An 18,036-nucleotide genomic window follows, 5' to 3' on the forward strand; every position below is an offset into this window, starting at 1 on the left:
AAGCACTCTCCTCTATGGTTTTTCCCACACTACTTATATAGAGGGATAACTTGACCACCTGAAGCTCCACCTTTTTCCTTAGGATTTACACCTTATCCTTCTCAAATTTTGGATCTGGAGTGTTTGAAGAACCTTGGACTTGAAACTTTTGGCCTTGTTGGAAATGTCCATTAAAACCACCGAGTTTGTATTGAGAAAACCCACCTTCATACCGAGCCCTCTTGAACTCCCTTGCACTTCTCTCCTTTAGCTTTTCTCCTTCAATTTGCTTGGCATAAGTCATGAGCCTAGATATGTCCATCATCTTGATAAGCATAGCAGTTTGGCATTTCTTCATAACCAAGTTTGACATTCCGAAATAAACTTAGTCATTCGGGCATGAGAGTTGGCTACCAAAGATGGAGCATACTTGGATAACTATTTAAACTTGAGGGCATACTCCCTCACACTTATGCCTCCTTGCTTGAGGTTGATAAACTCCAACACCTTTGCCTCTATTAACTCGAGTGGGAAGAAGTGATTAAGAAAGGCAACTTTGAAATCTTTCCAATCTATGGGACCCTCTTCAACCCTTTCCGCCTTCCATTGATTGTACCAAACTTGAGCGACACCCTTGAGTTGATAGATCGCCAATTCTGCCTTCTTCTATGAAGACACTCCCATGATATCAACTATCTTGTATAAATCTTCCAGGAAATCTTAGACTCCATAATACCTAACATGCCTCTACTAGTTTTAGATGGGAGCGTATGACAATCTCCTAGCTCACCCAATATAAAAGATAACAAAAGTCATAATACTTATAAGAAATAAGATGTCTCATCCTTGGAATATGAGGACTCACCAACATTAAATCATACTTAAAACTAGCATATAGAATGAGTTATGAAAATTTAACTTGAAAACATGCAACATGATGTGAATTAAGAATATATAGGCAAATATCATTGAAATATATCATAATTGAGAAGACCCAGTACAACTCCTGAAATTAGGGATTTTAATTGAAGACATCATAAGAAAATTGAGAAGAAATTGTTGTGATTCCATGGCTAAAAGGTACCCATGGATGAAGTCTCACATACCTTGACCTTGATTAGCCCTAAATTGTAAAGAATAAAAGCTTGACCTTGAAGAACCCTTTTGAATTTCTTGAGAAAGAAGAAGACCTTGAAATAAAACTTAGAAGAGATGGTTATTGATTTTGGGAGTTATGTTGAGAATGAGGGGGTTAGAATAAATTTAAATTAGTCAATAGGTAGGAAATTAATCCTAAAACCCGTCCATATACATAGAAAAATATAGGGGGGGAAATAAAATAACCCTAACTTAAAATTGGGAAATAGGGTTCACATAGGATCCACCACGTTCCATGGTGGTCTATGGTGATGGTAGACTTGGATTTGAAATCTTGGGGTTGAAGGAAAGGTTTCTGGAGTTCTTTCATGATGACCTTCACAGTCCGTGAAGAGCAATACGATTCATGAAATTGGGTCTTGCATGTAACACACCAATTTTCTTTTTATATTTTCTTCTAAAAGATTGTCATGTTATCCATGTTATCTATGAAGTTCTACGTGAGTAGTGATGGTTGAAAATAAGTCAAGGGATTTAGAAGGAGTTGAAGGCCAAATAATGGGTCATGGTAATCAACCTACTTACGTAAGCTATTGATTAGGATGTCTTACATAATTAAACTACTTGAGTACACGTCGAGCTTAAGTAGCAAAGATTACATAGTTCTTAAAGTGAGATGAGATTACGAACCCACGGAAGAGGGAAAAAGCTCCTTGTGTAAAATTTTGTTTCGAGTGATTCCAGATGTTTTGGAAATATATTTCATAGGGATATAACTTTCATTTAGTCTCTAAAACCTAGTTTTGGTTTTATCTACTCGAAAAAGGGTGATGAAGTATAGGGGAGGTGCTACCTAGATTTTATTTTGGAAATCCTACATGGACTGTTGTTGGCATTTTGGGCATATCCTTTTGTACATAATTATTGTAGGGTTGATTTAAAATTGTATGCGAACCTAAGACATATGTATATAACTTTAATTGAGGCCACAAAGCCTATTTACCCCTTCAAAACTGAGCGATAATACAAGACAATAGGTTGTCCAGAACTCTTGTTTTGATAGTTTGGGCTGATTTTCATTGATTTCATGTTTAGTTTCAATATGATGAGACTGTTAAACTTAAGTAGGTATTTTATTTTGTGTTTAAGGTGTATATTCTCTTACACAAGCTAAGGGGAATTATTTGACGAAGTGGATTTTGGTTGGTCTATGGCGTAGATGAATTAAATTCTACGAGTTGTGGTAGAACTTGTTATGTGCTAAAACGCCAAGGTTCATGTATAAACTTGAACTTAGAATATTTTACTTTCCAAAATTTGAAGTATCTTGATGGGTTATTTTCTTACTCTTTGTCTTATATTATGGTATGATTATTATCTCAAGTATTGAAAAACTTTCCCTAAATCGCCCACTTGTACGAATTACTTGATCATTTTGCATTCTTGTTGGGACTTTGTCCTTCTTGTTACGGTGACTTTTCATACATATTATCATGCCTCTCGATTCGAATCTTTTCCATCTTGACTTTTGATTTATATTTCGTCTTGATGATGGATTTTCATCCATTCTCGAGCATGAGTGGAAAGCCATTTTCAACATGGTTCTTGATTCTCTTGATATTGGGTGAAGACCCTTCTTGATATGGTCTTCGGTCCTTTTTGATTTTGTGGATTCGGTCTGTCTTGATAATAATTGTGCTTAGTGTGATGGCATGACGTACATATGGGGCAAAATTGATTATTTGACAACTCTTTTGAACTGAATTATAAGCTTTCCTGATACTTGATCCTTCGAATATTAATATTGATATTTTGAAACTCTTCAAAGTTTGTATTCGATACTTTGATATACTTGTTCACTTGGGCTTACTTTTACCTTATTGAGCTACCTGCGACGAACAAGGGAATTGAAGAGTTTAATGTCTCCAAGCCCAAAGTTTATACACCACTAACCTTTATGCTTAACGATAGTTATTTTCTATCATAGGTAACGTGCGGGACGATATGTGAAGATGGACATTTAGAGTAGACTTTTGGAGCCCTTGTGAAGATCACATATGCATATGCATCTAGTTTTGTAAATATGTTGGGGACTTGTACAGGATACATGTGGCACTTATGTATGAAATTTTGAAGGCTGGTGAAAACAAACCATATGCTTGTAACTTGAACTAGGTAAGTAGTTTTTCTATGTTTGGAGTGTGCTTTTAACTTAAGTCATGTCATGTACTGGGTTTATACTTTGAGTAGTCATTATGCACAAAGAAAGATAATAGTTTTGTGATAATTACCAGTTTGAGTTTTGTGTATTTTATGAACCTGCAATGGTGTTAAATTGGAAATAGAATTTCAAAACAAGTTTTCTAAATATGTTGACTAGTTGAGATTATAAAAAAACTATCATTTGCTTCATACGTGGCATTCTCCCAAAGGGGATGCTACAAGTGTTGGTATCAGAGTCTAGGTTTATGATTCTAGGACTTTTGTTATGACTTGTTGGTATACTATTTGTTTTTGTTACATGTTATTTTTGTATATAATGCATATGCATCATGTACATGTCTCTAATGCAATATGATCTTTCCTGATGAAGGAATCAAGTCATGGCATCTTCTACTTCCAATAGACTTATGAAAGTCGCTCGTGAGGGTTTAAATACCTCTAGTGCCCAACTTTACCTACAAGAAAGGATTAGAGAATATTTTTCTGATTCTAATCCTCCTAGTACAAGTGGATCTGAAGCGGAAAGTAATCAGGGTATAAGAGTTAGGCCACACCTTCAAATGAGTCATAGTGCCCTCGCTGTTGATCCCCCTTTTCAATAAATGGCTGATTTCTTTCATCACATGGCTAGAAGAGTGCCTGACCCTGATGAACTGAACTTTGAGAAAATGAGAAAATGGGTGGAGTTGAGTTTGAAGGCACTGTTGACCCTATATATGTCGAACAGTGGTTGGAATGGATTGAAAGAGAGTTCGAGCAGTTACAGTTTTCAGACGCTGCCAAATTTAAGTATACTATCTCACTGTTATAAAAAAATGCCTATGATTGGTGGGTAAGTGTACCGAATGCCAGAGAAAAACCTCCTGTTCTTACTTGGAATGATTTTGTGAAAGAATTTCATAAGAAGTATGTCCCACCTACTTATCATGATGCAAAGAAAAAAGAGTTCTTAAATTTAGATCACGGGAGTATGTCTATCGCTACATATCAATAGAAGTTTCTTAGGTTGTCCCGCTATGCTGGGGGTATTATTAATAACGAAAAAGATAAGTGCAGGCGATTCGAAGACGGTTAAATGATTCTATCAGAAAATCTATAGCGGTCTTAAAACATGAAAAGTTTTGTAAATTAGTTTCAGCTGCTCTTACTTGGGAAAGGATCGACAAGGAACAACCTGGTAGAAATGAACACAAGTTCAGGAAAGCTTATGCAGATTCAGGAGGTCCATCAAAAAGGGGGAGGTTTGACAGTTCCACAGCTAATACCTTTTGCAAGTTAGCCCAACGTAAGCAGAATAGATCAAATTTCTCTACTGCCAGCACTCCAAGCTATGGCCAAGGCAAGACTTGTATACCCACTTGTGCAAAATATGGAAAGAATCACTTTGGTACTTGTAGAAGAGCTTCTGGTGCTTGTTTTAATTGTGGGAGATTCGATCATAAAGTGAGGGATCGTCCTAATCCTAACCCTACTTCTTCTCCATATATGAAAGGCTCGGTTCAAAAACTTATTACAACTCCCTCTCAAGGGAATAGAGGTGCAAGATCTAGAAACACACAAGCAACAGGTGCAGGTTCAGCCAATCTAGCTAGTAGGTCAAGAGCTACAGCACGAGCTTATGCGATGAGACAGAGGGATGACCAAGATGGAGCAGATATGGTTATTGGTAAATTTCACTTATTCGACTAATATGTTGTTACATTATTTGATCTTGATTCTACATATTCGTATGTTTGCTCATCATTGTCTTTTCCTAAAATTGTGAAATCTGTGAGACTCGATTGTGGGGTGCTTTTCCAAAGTCCTTTGGGTCAACAAGTTGTTTGCAATCAAATCTATCGAGGTTGTCCCTTGGTGATTCAAAATCTAGTCTTCCTTCCTGATTTAATTGAGATGCCTTTCCAAGACTATGATGTCATTATCGATATGGATTAGCTTTGTAGATACCATACGGTAGTTGATTGTAGGTAAAATCATATGACCTTTAGAGCTCCTTCACCTTCACACATCATTGTTCAAGGTGAAGGATCGTTGACATCTAATATCATCTCCACGATTGTGGCAAGGAAGATGGTTATACAAGGTTGTGAAGCTTATCTTGCTCATATATTTGATACACGCCTGGAAAGTCCAAGCCTTGAGGATATACCCGTGGTGTATGAATTTCCTGATGTCTTCCCTGAAAATCTTTCTGAACTGCCCCCAGAAAGGGAGGTTGAATTTCCTATAGAGGATGTTCCTGGAACTACTCTTATCTCTATGACGCTTTATCGAATGGCTCCAGCAGAATTGAAAGAGTAGAAAAATCAATTACAAGAACTCCTTGAGAAAGGTTTTATTCGCCCGAGTGTTTCCCCTAGGGAGCTCCTGTGCAATTTGTGAAAAAGAAAGAGGGAACTTTTAGTATTTGTGTTGATTACCGGCAACTGAAAAAGGTAACCATTAAGAATAAATACCCACTGCCTAGGATTGATGATTTATTTGACCAGTTAAAAGGTGCTAGTTTGTTCTCAAAAATTGACTCAAGGTCTGAGTATTACCAACTGCGGGTAAGGGAATATGATGTCCCTAAAACTGCCTTTAGGACCCGATATGGCCATTATGATTTTTTAGTGATTCCATTTGGGTTGACGAATGCTCCCGCGGCATTTATGGATTTGATGAATCACATTTTTAAGCCTTATCTTAATCAATTTATAGTCGTTTTTATAGATCATATTTTAATATACTCCAAGAATAGTGAAGATTATGGAAATCATCTTCAAATTGTTTTGCAAATTCTGTAAGAGAAGAAGCTTTATGCCAAGCTTTCTAAATATGAATTTTGGCTTGGTTAAGTGGCCTTCCTGGGACATATTATGTCAGCAGCAGGTGTGAAAGTGGATCCTAGTAAAATTCAAGCTATTGTTGAATGGAAACCACCTAAAAGTCCAACTGAAGTAAGGAGTTTCTTGGGTTTAGCGGGATACTATAGAAGGTTTGTTAAATGCTTCTCCATTATAGCCTCCCATTTGACTAAACTCTTGAGGAAGGATATCAAGTTTGTATGGGATGACAAATGCCAGGAGAGTTTTGAAAAGCTCAAATCCTTATTAATACAAGCTTCTATACTTACTCCACAACTGAAGGGAAGGAATATGTGATATATAGTGATGCCTCTCATCGTGGTTTGGGTTGTGTCTTGATGCAAGAAGGGAAAGTGGTTGTGTATGCTTCCCAAAAATTGAAACCACATGAATTGAACAATCTTACTCATGACCTTGAACTCGCTGTCATAGTATTTACCTTAAAATTTTAGAGGCATTACTTATATGGTGAAAAGTGTCACATATTTACTGATCACAAGAGTTTGAAGTACTTGGGTAGATGGCTTGAACTCATTAAATATTATAACTGCACGATCGATTATCATCCGGGTAAAGCCAATGTGGTAGCAGATGCTCTAAGTCGTAAAGCCCTTGCTAGTTTATCGCTAAGCCACTTTCCTTTGTTTCTTAAATTAAGAGCCATGAATGCTTGTATTGCATTTAACTCTGATAGCTCTATTGCTGCCGGTTTGCAAGTCAAAGCAGTTCTACTTGAACAGGTGAAAGAAGCACAAAAGTTAGATGAGAAGCTAGTGAAATTGATCAGAGAAGCTCAAATTGGAGAAAAGCTTGACTTTAAATTAAGGGAGGATGGTGTTCTACTTTATCAAAACAGGTTATGTATCCCTAAAGATGACAATTTGAGAAAATAAATTTTGAATGAAACACATACTTCACCATATGCAATGCATCCTGGAGGTACTAAAATATACCAAACCATTAAAGAGCACTACTGGTGGAATGGTATAAAGAAGGACATTGTAGAGTTTACTTCTAGATTCTTAGTTTGTCAATAGATAAAGGTCGAGCATCAAGTCCTGACTGGTTTGTTACAACCCTTGTTGATACCTGAGTGGAAATGGGAAAGAATAACTATGAACTTTGTTTCTAGGCTTCCACGCACTCAAAGAAATCATGATGAAATTTGGTTTATAGTTGATAGGCTAACCAAAATTGCTCATTTCTTGTCCATCAAAGTGGAATACCCACTTGAACGTCTAGCGGAATTGTATGTTGAGAAGATTGTAAGGTTACATGGAGTTCCTGTTTCTATTGTATCTGACCGAGACCTAAGGTTTACATCTAGATTCTAGACTAGATTGCAAGAAGGTTTGGGTACTAGGTTAAACTTTAGTACATCTTTCCATCCTCAAATAGACGGTCAATCCGAGAGGGTGATTCAAATCTTGGAAGATATGCTTCAAGATTGCATTATGGAATTTGAAGGTAGTTGGGACAAACATCTAGCCTTGATAGAATTTGCTTATAATAATAGCTACCAATCAAGTATAGGCATGCCTCCCTACGAAGCCTTATACGGGAGAAAGTGTAGAACTCCTCTTTGCTGGAGTGAAGTTGGTGAACAAAAACTGGGTGGTCCTGAGATTGTGCAACAAACTAAAGATAAAGTAAAAGTCATCAAGGATCGTCTAAAAATTGCTTCAGATAGACAAAAGTCTTATGCTAATCTTAAGAGGCGTGAAATTGAATATCAAGTAGGAGATAAGGTATTTTTAAAGGTTTCTCTATGGAAGAAGATTATGAGATTTGGCCAAAAAGGAAAACTTAGTCCTCAATTTATTGAACCATATGAAGTACTTGAGAGAGTTGGTCTAGTTGCATATAAATTAGCTCTTCCATCTATATTAGATAAGATCCATAATGTCTTACATGTTTCTATGTATAGAAGATATCGCTTAGATCCATCTCATGTTCTTCCTGTCGAATCCATTGAGATAAGTCCTGAACTGACATATAATGAGGAACCAATCCAAATCTTGGCCGGTGAGACAAAAGAGCTTAGAAATAAGAAAGTTCCTTCAGTAAAAGTCCTTTGGAGGAATCATTCTAGCAATGAAGCAACCTAGGAGAGAGAAGAGGATATGCGAATTCAATATCCACATTTTTTTTGAGTATAAGGTAAATTTCGAGACAAAATTTCTTAGGGGGGGAGAGTTGTAACACCCTAATTTTCTTTTTATGTTTTCTTCTAAAATATTGCCATGTGATCCATGTTATCTATGAAGTTCTATGTTAGTAGCGATGGTTGGAAATAGGTCGAGGGATTTAGAAGGAGTTGGAGGCAAAATAATGGGACGTGGTAATCAACCTACTTGCGTAAGCTATTGATTAGGATGTCTTACATAATTAAGCTACTTGAGTACACATCGAGCTTAAGTAGTAAGGATTACATAAGTTCATAAAGTGAGACGAGATTACGAACCCATGAAAGAGGGAAAAAGAAGCGTAGCACCTACTTAAAATAAGTAGGTGATGCACCTACTTGTACTAAGTAGGTGATTCACCTACTTGGACCAAGTAGGTGACACACCTACTTGGGGTGGACCCTACACTGCCACGTGGCAGCTTTAGATTGGGTGCATAGATGAGGTGGTGCCCTAGGGGATGGACACGTGTCACCCATAGGGGTTTCCATGTGTCACACTTTAAGGGAGCATATATATGTATGTTAAGATGACTAAGAAGTCATTTCTTCAGCAAAATTACACTTAGAGTTTGAGAGAAAACATAGAGAATAAGAGAGAGTACCTACGGCAGCAATAAGAAAAAAAGGTAAGCCCTCCGATTTTGTTCTATAAATTAATTATCTAAGGTGTTCTTCGATCAAATAGAGGTTTTTAATAATGTAAATAAACTGATTGGGGCAGTGAGGAGGTTCTTTTTCTTGTTAACCAACCTATTTTTTTAGATGGGACTGCTGTTAGTAATCTTAGTATAACTCCTTGTTTAAATCTTTGTTTTGAGTGATTCAAGATGTTTTGGAAAGATATTTCATAGGTATATAACTTTCATTTAGGATCTAAAACCCATTTTTGCTTTTATCTGCTCAAAAAAAGGTGATGAAGTATAGGGGAGGTGTTACACAGATTTTGTTTTGGAAATCCTACATGGACTGTTGTTGGTATTTTGGGCATATCCTTCTGTACAGAATTGTTGAAGGGGTGATTCAAAATTTTATGTGACCCTAAGACACATGTATATAACTTTAATTGAGGCCACAAAGCCTATTTACCCCTTCAAAACTGAGCGATAATACAAGATAGTAGGCTGTCCAAAACTCTTGTTTTGATAGTTTGGGCTGATTTTCACTGATTTCATGTTTAGTTTCGATATGATGAGACTGTTAAACTTAAGTAGGTATTTGATTGTCTATTTAAGTTGTATATTTTCTTACACAATCTAAGAGGAATTGTTTGACGAAGTGGACTTTGGTTGGTCTATGGCGTAGATGAATTAAACTCCCCGAGTTGTGGTAGAACTTGTTATGTGCAAAAACGCCAAGGTTCGTGTATAAACTTGAACTTGGAATATTTTACTTTCTGAAATTTGAAGTATCTTGATGGGTTATTTTCTTACTCTTTGTCATATATCGTGGTATGATTATCATCTCAAGTATTGTAAAATTTTTGCTAAACCGCCACTTGTATGAATTGGTTGATCATTTTGCATTCTTGTTGGGACTTTTTCCTTCTTGTTACGGTGAGTTATCATCAATATTGGCATGCCTCTAGATTCTTATCTTTCCCATATTTACTTTGGATTTATATTTCGTCTTGACGATGGATTTTTGTCCCTTCTCGAGTACGAGTAGAAAGCCACTTTCAACATGGTTCTTGATTCTCTTGATATTGGGTAAAGACCCTTCTTGATATGGTCTTCGGTCCTTTTTGATTTTGTGGATTCGGTCCGTCTTGATAATGATTGTGCTTAGTGTGATGGCATGACGTACATATAGGGCAAAATTAATTATTTGACAACTCTTTTGAACTGATTTATAAGCTTTCTTGATACTTGAGCCTTCGAATATTAATATTGATATTTTGAAACTCTTCAAGGTTTATATTTGCCTCCAAGTCCAAAGTTTATACACCACTAACCTTTATACTTAGCGATAGTTGTTTTCTATCGTAGGCAACGTGCGGGACGAGATGTGAAGATGGCCATTTGGAGTAGACTTTTGGAGCCATTGTGAAGATAACATCTGCATATGCATCTAGTTTTGTAAATAACTTGGGGACTTGTACAGGATACATGGCACTTATGTGTGAAATTTTGAAGGCTGGTGAAAACAAACCACATGCTTTTAACTTGAACTGGGTAACTAGTTTTGCTATTTTTGGAGTGTGCTTTTAACTTCAGTCATGCTATGTACTAGGTTTATACTTTGACTTGTCATTATGCACAAAGGAAGATAATAGTTTTGTGATAATTATCATTTTGAGTTTTGTGTATTTTATGAACCCGCAATGGTGTTGAATTGGAAATAGAATTTCAAAATAAGTTTTCTAAATGTGTTGACTAGTTGAGATTATAAAAAACTGTCTTTTGCTTCATAACTGGCATCCTCCCAAAGGGGATGCTACATTGTAGATGATCCTAACAGGAGGCCTATAGAGAGGCTCACTACGGAGGCAATAACGGTCCATGGACCACACCACAAATCGTGGTGGCCTCACGTAGTCCTAACATTAGGAATCCATTTGGATGGGCAAGGACCACGGTGGGCTTCACGGACTATGGTCCTATTCACGGCCCGTAGTGGGTCTCGTGAAGGTCACCTAGTGCCAAAAATTGAGTTTTCCTTAAAGTTTATCCTTTGGTCCTCATTTTAGGACTTTTCAACTTATGGGGTGTTACAATATCCCCCCCGGAACATTCATCCTCGAATGAAACTCAAGCTAGCATGAATAGAATAGCAAAGGATCATAGCAACCCAATATGAATGCAAAACATCTCGAACAGGCATAAACATGAAACTTTCAATCTCAAGCCAAAACATGACCATATGAAACCATAAGAACCACTGAAACACATGACTTGGGATAAATAGGTTATGAAGGAACTAAATAACTCAACTAGGCACGAAAGGAAAGAAATAAGGATATCGGGGTATCATATCAGCTTCGACTTCCTATGTAGCATCCTCAACCTCTTGTTTCCTCCTTAACACTTACGTTGAAGCTATTTCCTTTTTCCTCAACTTCCTTACTTGCCAGTCCAAGATCTCTATCGGAACCTCTTCATAGGAAAGTCTCTCCTTTACCTCAATGTTTTCCAATGGAATAATGGATCTAGGATCACCAACAAACTTCCTCAACAAGGACACAGGAAATACCAGACGCACCAATGCGAAATCAGTAGGAAATCCAACTCATAAGCTACTTTACCAAACTAACTCAAAATCTGATATGGGCCAACAAAGCGGGGACTGAGCTTCCCTTTCTTACCAAAATTCACCACACACTTTATGGGAGAAATATTCAAGTAAACCCAATCATTAACCTCAAATTCAAGTTCCCTTCTTCTTAGATCTGAATAGGACTTTTATCGGCCTTGGGTTGTCTTTAATCTTTCTCTAATGAGTCTAACCTTCTCCATAACCTTAAATATCAACTCGGGTCCTATAAAAGAAAATCCACCTACTTCAAACCAATCGATAGGGGATCTACACCACTTATCATACAAAGCCTCAAAATGAGTCATTTTAATGCTAGAATGATAACTGTTATTATAAGCAAACTCTATCAATGACAAATGATCATCCTAATTTCCCTTGAAATAAATAGCGCAAGCTCTCAACATATCCTCTAAAGTCTGAATGGTGCGCTCGGCCTACCTATCCGTCTGAGGATGGAAAGTTGTACTAAGCTTCATTTGGGTGCCTAAACCCTTAAGGAATAATCTACAAAACTGTGACGTAAACTAAATACCTCGATCTAAAATAATAGAAAAAGGAACACCATGAAGCTTACCAACTCTCAAATATACAATCTAGCATAATCCTCGATTATATATGAAGTCTTAATAGGAAAAAAATGAGCTTACTTAGTTATTCAGTCAACAATCACCCAAATAGATTCATGTTGCTTATGAGTACAAGGCAAACCAGTAACAAAGTCCATATTCAAAGCTTCCCACTCCAAGTAGGAATACCAATGTCTTGAACCAAACCTCCAAGTTTTTGATGCTCAACTTTGACTTGTTGGCAATTTGGACACTTAGCCACGAATTCCGCAATATTTCTCTTCATCCCATTCCATCAATACACTTCCTACAAATCTTGATACATATTTGTGGAACTCGAATGAATAGAATACCGCAAACTACGAGCTTAAGAAAATATCATATCTCTCAAGTCATCAATATTTGGAGCACATAATAGGCCTTAATATCTCAAAACACCATCTCCCCCTTGGGAGAAAGCCTCAATGGCTTTTTCGGCAACTATTTTCTTTAATTCAACCAAAGTGGGATCACTATCTTGCTTTGCCTTTACGTCCACCATAAGATATAATTCAGAACTATTTTACATAATAACACCACTATCCTTAGAATCAACCAATCGAATACCCAAATAGGCTAATCTATGCACATCCCAAACTAGCTCTTTCTTCTCATCCTTAATATAAGCAACACTGTAAATGAACAATCTACTAAGAGCGCTGGCAACCATATTTTTCTTACCCGGATGGTATAGCATGCTCATATCATAGTCTTTCAACAACTCAAGCCATCTCCTTTATCGAAGGTTTAAGTCCTTTTGAGTGAATACATATTGTAAACTCTTGTGATCGGTGAAAACATCCATATAGACACCATAGAGATAGTGTATCCAAAACTTCAATGCAAATACCACCGCCGCCAACTCCAAATCATGAGTCGGGTAATTCTTCTCATGTACCTTGAGTTGTCTTAAAGCATAATCTATCATCTTACCATTTTGTATTAACACACAACAAAGACTAACTCATGAATTAGCACAATACACAGCAAGCCCATCAAGACCTTCTGGTAGAGTCAACACTGGGGTGGAGGTAAGACTATCCTTCAACTCTTGGAAGTTTTTCTCACAAGCCTCAGACCATTGGAACTTCACCTTATTTTGAGTCAAAATAGTCAAGGGCGATGCAATGGAAGAGAAACCATCCAAAAATCATTTATAATAATCGGTTAAGCCCAAGAAACTCAGAAAATCGAAAGAGTCAACGGTTTAGGCCAATTTCTTACTGCCTCGGTCTTCCTTGGATTAACCATAATTCCCTCTCTAGAAATGATGTGACCAAGGAAAGAAACTGACCTTAACCAAAATTGACACTTGCTAAACTTTTCATACAACTGACGAGCTTTGAGAATTTGCAACAAAATTCTAAAATGATCGATATGTTGTTCCTCACTCCTAGAATAGATCAAAATATTGTCAATAAAGACAATCACAAATATCCAATTATTGCTTCAACACCCTATTCATCAAATCCATAAAAACTGCAGGGTCATTCGTTAGACCAAAAAGCAGAATCAAAAATTCAAAGTGACCATAGCAAGTGATAAAATCTATCTTCGAAATATCACACTCTTTCACTCGGAGTTGATGATAACCTGATCGGAGATCAATATTTGAAAAGTGGCTCACTCCTTAAAGTTGATCAAATAAGTCATCAATCCTTGGAATGAGATACTTATTCTTAATTATGACCTTGTTCAATTATCGATAATCAATACACATACGAAGAAAACCATACTTCTTTCTTACAAAGAGAATGGGAGTACCCCATAAAGAGATACTCAATCTAATGAAACACATATCTAGCAGATCCTTTAACTGTTCCCTTAACTCTTTTAATTCTGTTGGAGCTATTCGATAAGGTGGAATAGAGATAGGTTGAGTATCAGAAAGAAGATCGATACCAAAGTTTATATCCCTTTTAGAAGGAATACCAGGGAGATCATCAAGGAAGACTTACGTAAACTTATTAACAATCGAGACTGACTCAAGAGTAGGAGATTCGGATTTAGTATCTCTAACCTGAACTAGATAATAAATCTAACCTTTAGAAATCATATTCCAATCTTTAAGGGATGAGATAAATTCAACCCTAATTATGAAATTACTACCTCTACATTCTAGGACTGGCTCATTTGGAAACTAAAACTTAAGAACATGGGTTCTACAACATATAGAGGCATAACATGCATAAAGACAATCTATACCAAGAATAACATCAAAATCGGTCATATCAAGCTCTACTAAATCAACGAAGGTAACTTTATGAAAAAATAAAACTAGACAATTTCTATAGACTCTTTTAACCACAACTAAATCACCAATCGGAGTATAGACCAAAAAGGCTCTAGAAAGATCTCGGGACTAACAATGAATCGCATAGCAAGATAAGGAGTAATAAATGATAGAGTATCACTCGGATCTAAGAATGCATAAATATCAATTTCAAAGACCTTTAACATATCAGTCATAATGTCGGGGGAATTCTCTAACTCTTGACGAGTCTGAAAGGCATAAATTTATTTTGGTGCTCACCGCCACCCGAAGTAGTAGTACGATGTTTTAGAAGACCGACTGATTCTTAACCTGGGATCTAGCACCACTCCTACATTCCCTTGCATGATGACCAAGCTTTCCACACTTGAAACGCATATCTAATCCCTCTAAGCATTCTCCTCTATGGTTTTTCCCACACTTCTTACATGAAGGGATAACATGTCCACCTGAAGCTCTACGTTGTGCCTTAGGATTTAGCATCATGTCCTTCTCAAATTTTGGAGCCGAAGTGCTTAAAGAACCTTGGCCTTGTTGGAAACAACCATTACCACCACCGGGTTTGTTGTGAGAAAACTCACCTTCATACCGATCCCTCTTAGACTCCCTTGTACTTCTCTCCTTAAGGTTTTCTCCTTCAATTTTCTCGACATAAGTCATGATCCTAGAGATGTTTATCTCCTTGATAAATATAGAAGTTTGAAATTCCTTCATAACCAAGTCCAGCACTCTTAAAATAAACTTTCTCATTCGATCACGAGAGTCGGCTACAAAAGATAAAGCATACTTGTACAACTTTTTGAACTTAAGGGCATACACCATCACACTCATGCCTCCTTTATTGAGGTTTATAAACTTCAACACCTTTTAATCCCTTAAATCAAGTGGGAAGAAGAGATCAAGAAATATGCAACTTTGAAAGTGACACCCTTGATTTGATAGGCCGCCAATTCAGCCTTCTCCTTCGAAGACACTCCCATGATATCAACTGTCTTGTACAACTCATCCACAAAATCTTGGGGATTCTCATCAACCTTAGACCTATGAAACTTGGGATGGTTCATCCTTGTGAAATATCTCACCCTTGAAGCTGGAGTAGGCTCATTTTCAAGAGCTACCACCCCTTGATTCACTTGAATAGTCACAGCTTGGGCTATCATCCAAAAAGTCACTCAAAACTATACATTCAACACTTGATCATTTACATGATCATTTGGAGCGTGTTGCTCCTCATTAGCAATATTTCTTCGAATGAGGTATCTTCATGGAGGCATGATTTTGAAATTGCAAAAAGAATGCATTAGAGGAGAAAACCTTAGAGTTCAACTCTACAGTATGATAAGATCTTGACTGAAGTTAAGTATTTCCTAAGATTTCTCATCGACTTCTATTCATAGATATGGTGCACTTCACACTGATTAACAAGACTCTACTTGATTCGGCATGTTAGACTCCTTAAGACACTTAAACCTTGTACTCTAATACTAAGTTTGTCACGACCCAACCTAGGGCCTAGCCGTAACATGGAGATTAGAATTCCAAAGGACCCCAACCAAATCTCTTAGCATAACATTTATGAGCATAGATAAGTTAAATAATCAATAAAGCTAAATAAATATACAGAAACAAAATTCGAATAAAACATAAGTCTGAAACAAGAGAACGACAATATAGACTCCATAATATCTAACATACCTCTACTAGTCTTAGATGGGAGAGTAATACAATATCCTAGCTCACCCAATATAAAAGGTAAAAGAAGTCATAATACTCATAAGAAATAAGATGTCTCATCCTCAAAACATGAGGACTCACCAACAGTAAAAGCTACTAGCAAGTAGTAACCACGAGTGGGAGGAGGATGAACATGATCGTCGGTCCCTATATTATGATGCAATATAGATAAAAAGTATGTGTTAGTACATGAAATGTACTAAGTATGTGATAATATGCATAAATAATAAACATAGGACATAATCAATATGAATCATGGATGCAAGACCAATATCTTTAAAATATGAGTATAGTCATGAAAACATTAAAACATTTATCTCATTGGTCAATGCATCAAAATAATCTCATAATCATCATAAGAACTCATAATTCAGCTGAAACTATGTGGAATAGACCTTTAACCGACATATAAGACCATGAGAGCTAATACATAGAATCCGATGACTCCTGCATCGAGACAGGGGTGGCTACCCTTGCCAAGGCATACTCCATAAGTAACTCTTTTAACTTAGATATGTGGATCCACTAGCTTAACCATATTAGCATATGTAAACCTACGCGGACAACGTAGTTTGGGACTAAAGATTGCTACTAGAATTCCCTTGGGTAACTAACTATGTTACCGGATCGAACCAACCTAAAAATCCTCTCGGTGCTTAGTCAATATCCCAACGGAACTCATAAAACATGATCATAAACATCATAGGAAAATATAATAACTAATATCAATCCATCTTTATAAACATCATAAGAATAGCTCATCTAGCATCATCATAGTAAAATCATAAGATTAGCTCATCTATCATATAACTTCATATAATGTGGGTGTAGGCCTCCAGTCATTACATATCTTTTATCACGAACATCTTTAGGGACTTAACTTGCCCTATCTTTACCTTTGCTTGAAACATCATAGAATCATCATTCATAAACTTCTTTGCATAAAACATCTTTAACTCATGTATAAAGCTTTCATAGAATATAGCTTGAAAATCATAATTATATCTCATAAATCATACTTGAAACTATCATATAGCATGAGTCATTAAAATTCAACTTGAAGACATATAACATAATGTGAATTATGTATAAATAGGCTATCATTATTGAAATATATCATAATTGAGAAGACCCAATACAACTTGTAAAATTAGGGCTTTTAATTGAAAAAATCATAAGAGGATTGAGAAGAAATTATTGGGATTCCATGGGTGAAAGGTACCCATGGATTAAATCCCACATACCTTGACCTTAATGAACCCTAAATTGTAGATAATGAAATCTTGACCTTGAAGAACCCTTTTGAATTGCTTGAGGGAGAAAAAGACCTTGAGAGAAAACTTGGGAGAGAGAATTTTAGATTTTGGGAATTATGTTGAGAAAGAGAGGGTTAGAAGAATTTTAGGGTAGTTAATAGGAGAAAATTAATCCTAAAAACCCTATACATAGAAAAATATAGGAAAATGACCAAAATAACTCTAATTTAAAACTGGGAACTGGGTTCACGGAGGACCCACCATGGCCAGTTAAGGGCACCACAGTCCGTGGTGGTAGACTTGGTTTTAAAATATTGGGATTGTAGGAAAGGTTTCAGGAGTTCCTCCACGGAGACCTTCAAGGTCCGTGGAGAGAAATAAGGTTCGTGAACTTGGGTCATAGAGATGATCTTGATAGGAGGCCTATAGAGTGGCTCACCATAGAGGCCATAACGGTTTGTGCACCGCACCACGGATCACAGTGGCCTCATGGGGTCCTAACATCAAGAATCCATTTGGCTGGGCAAGGACCACGGTGGGCTTCATGGACTGTGGTCCTCTTCATGGCCCATAGTGGGTCTCA

Source organism: Solanum dulcamara, chromosome 2 (genome assembly GCF_947179165.1).
Source record: "Solanum dulcamara chromosome 2, daSolDulc1.2, whole genome shotgun sequence".
Lineage (NCBI taxonomy): Eukaryota > Viridiplantae > Streptophyta > Magnoliopsida > Solanales > Solanaceae > Solanum > Solanum dulcamara.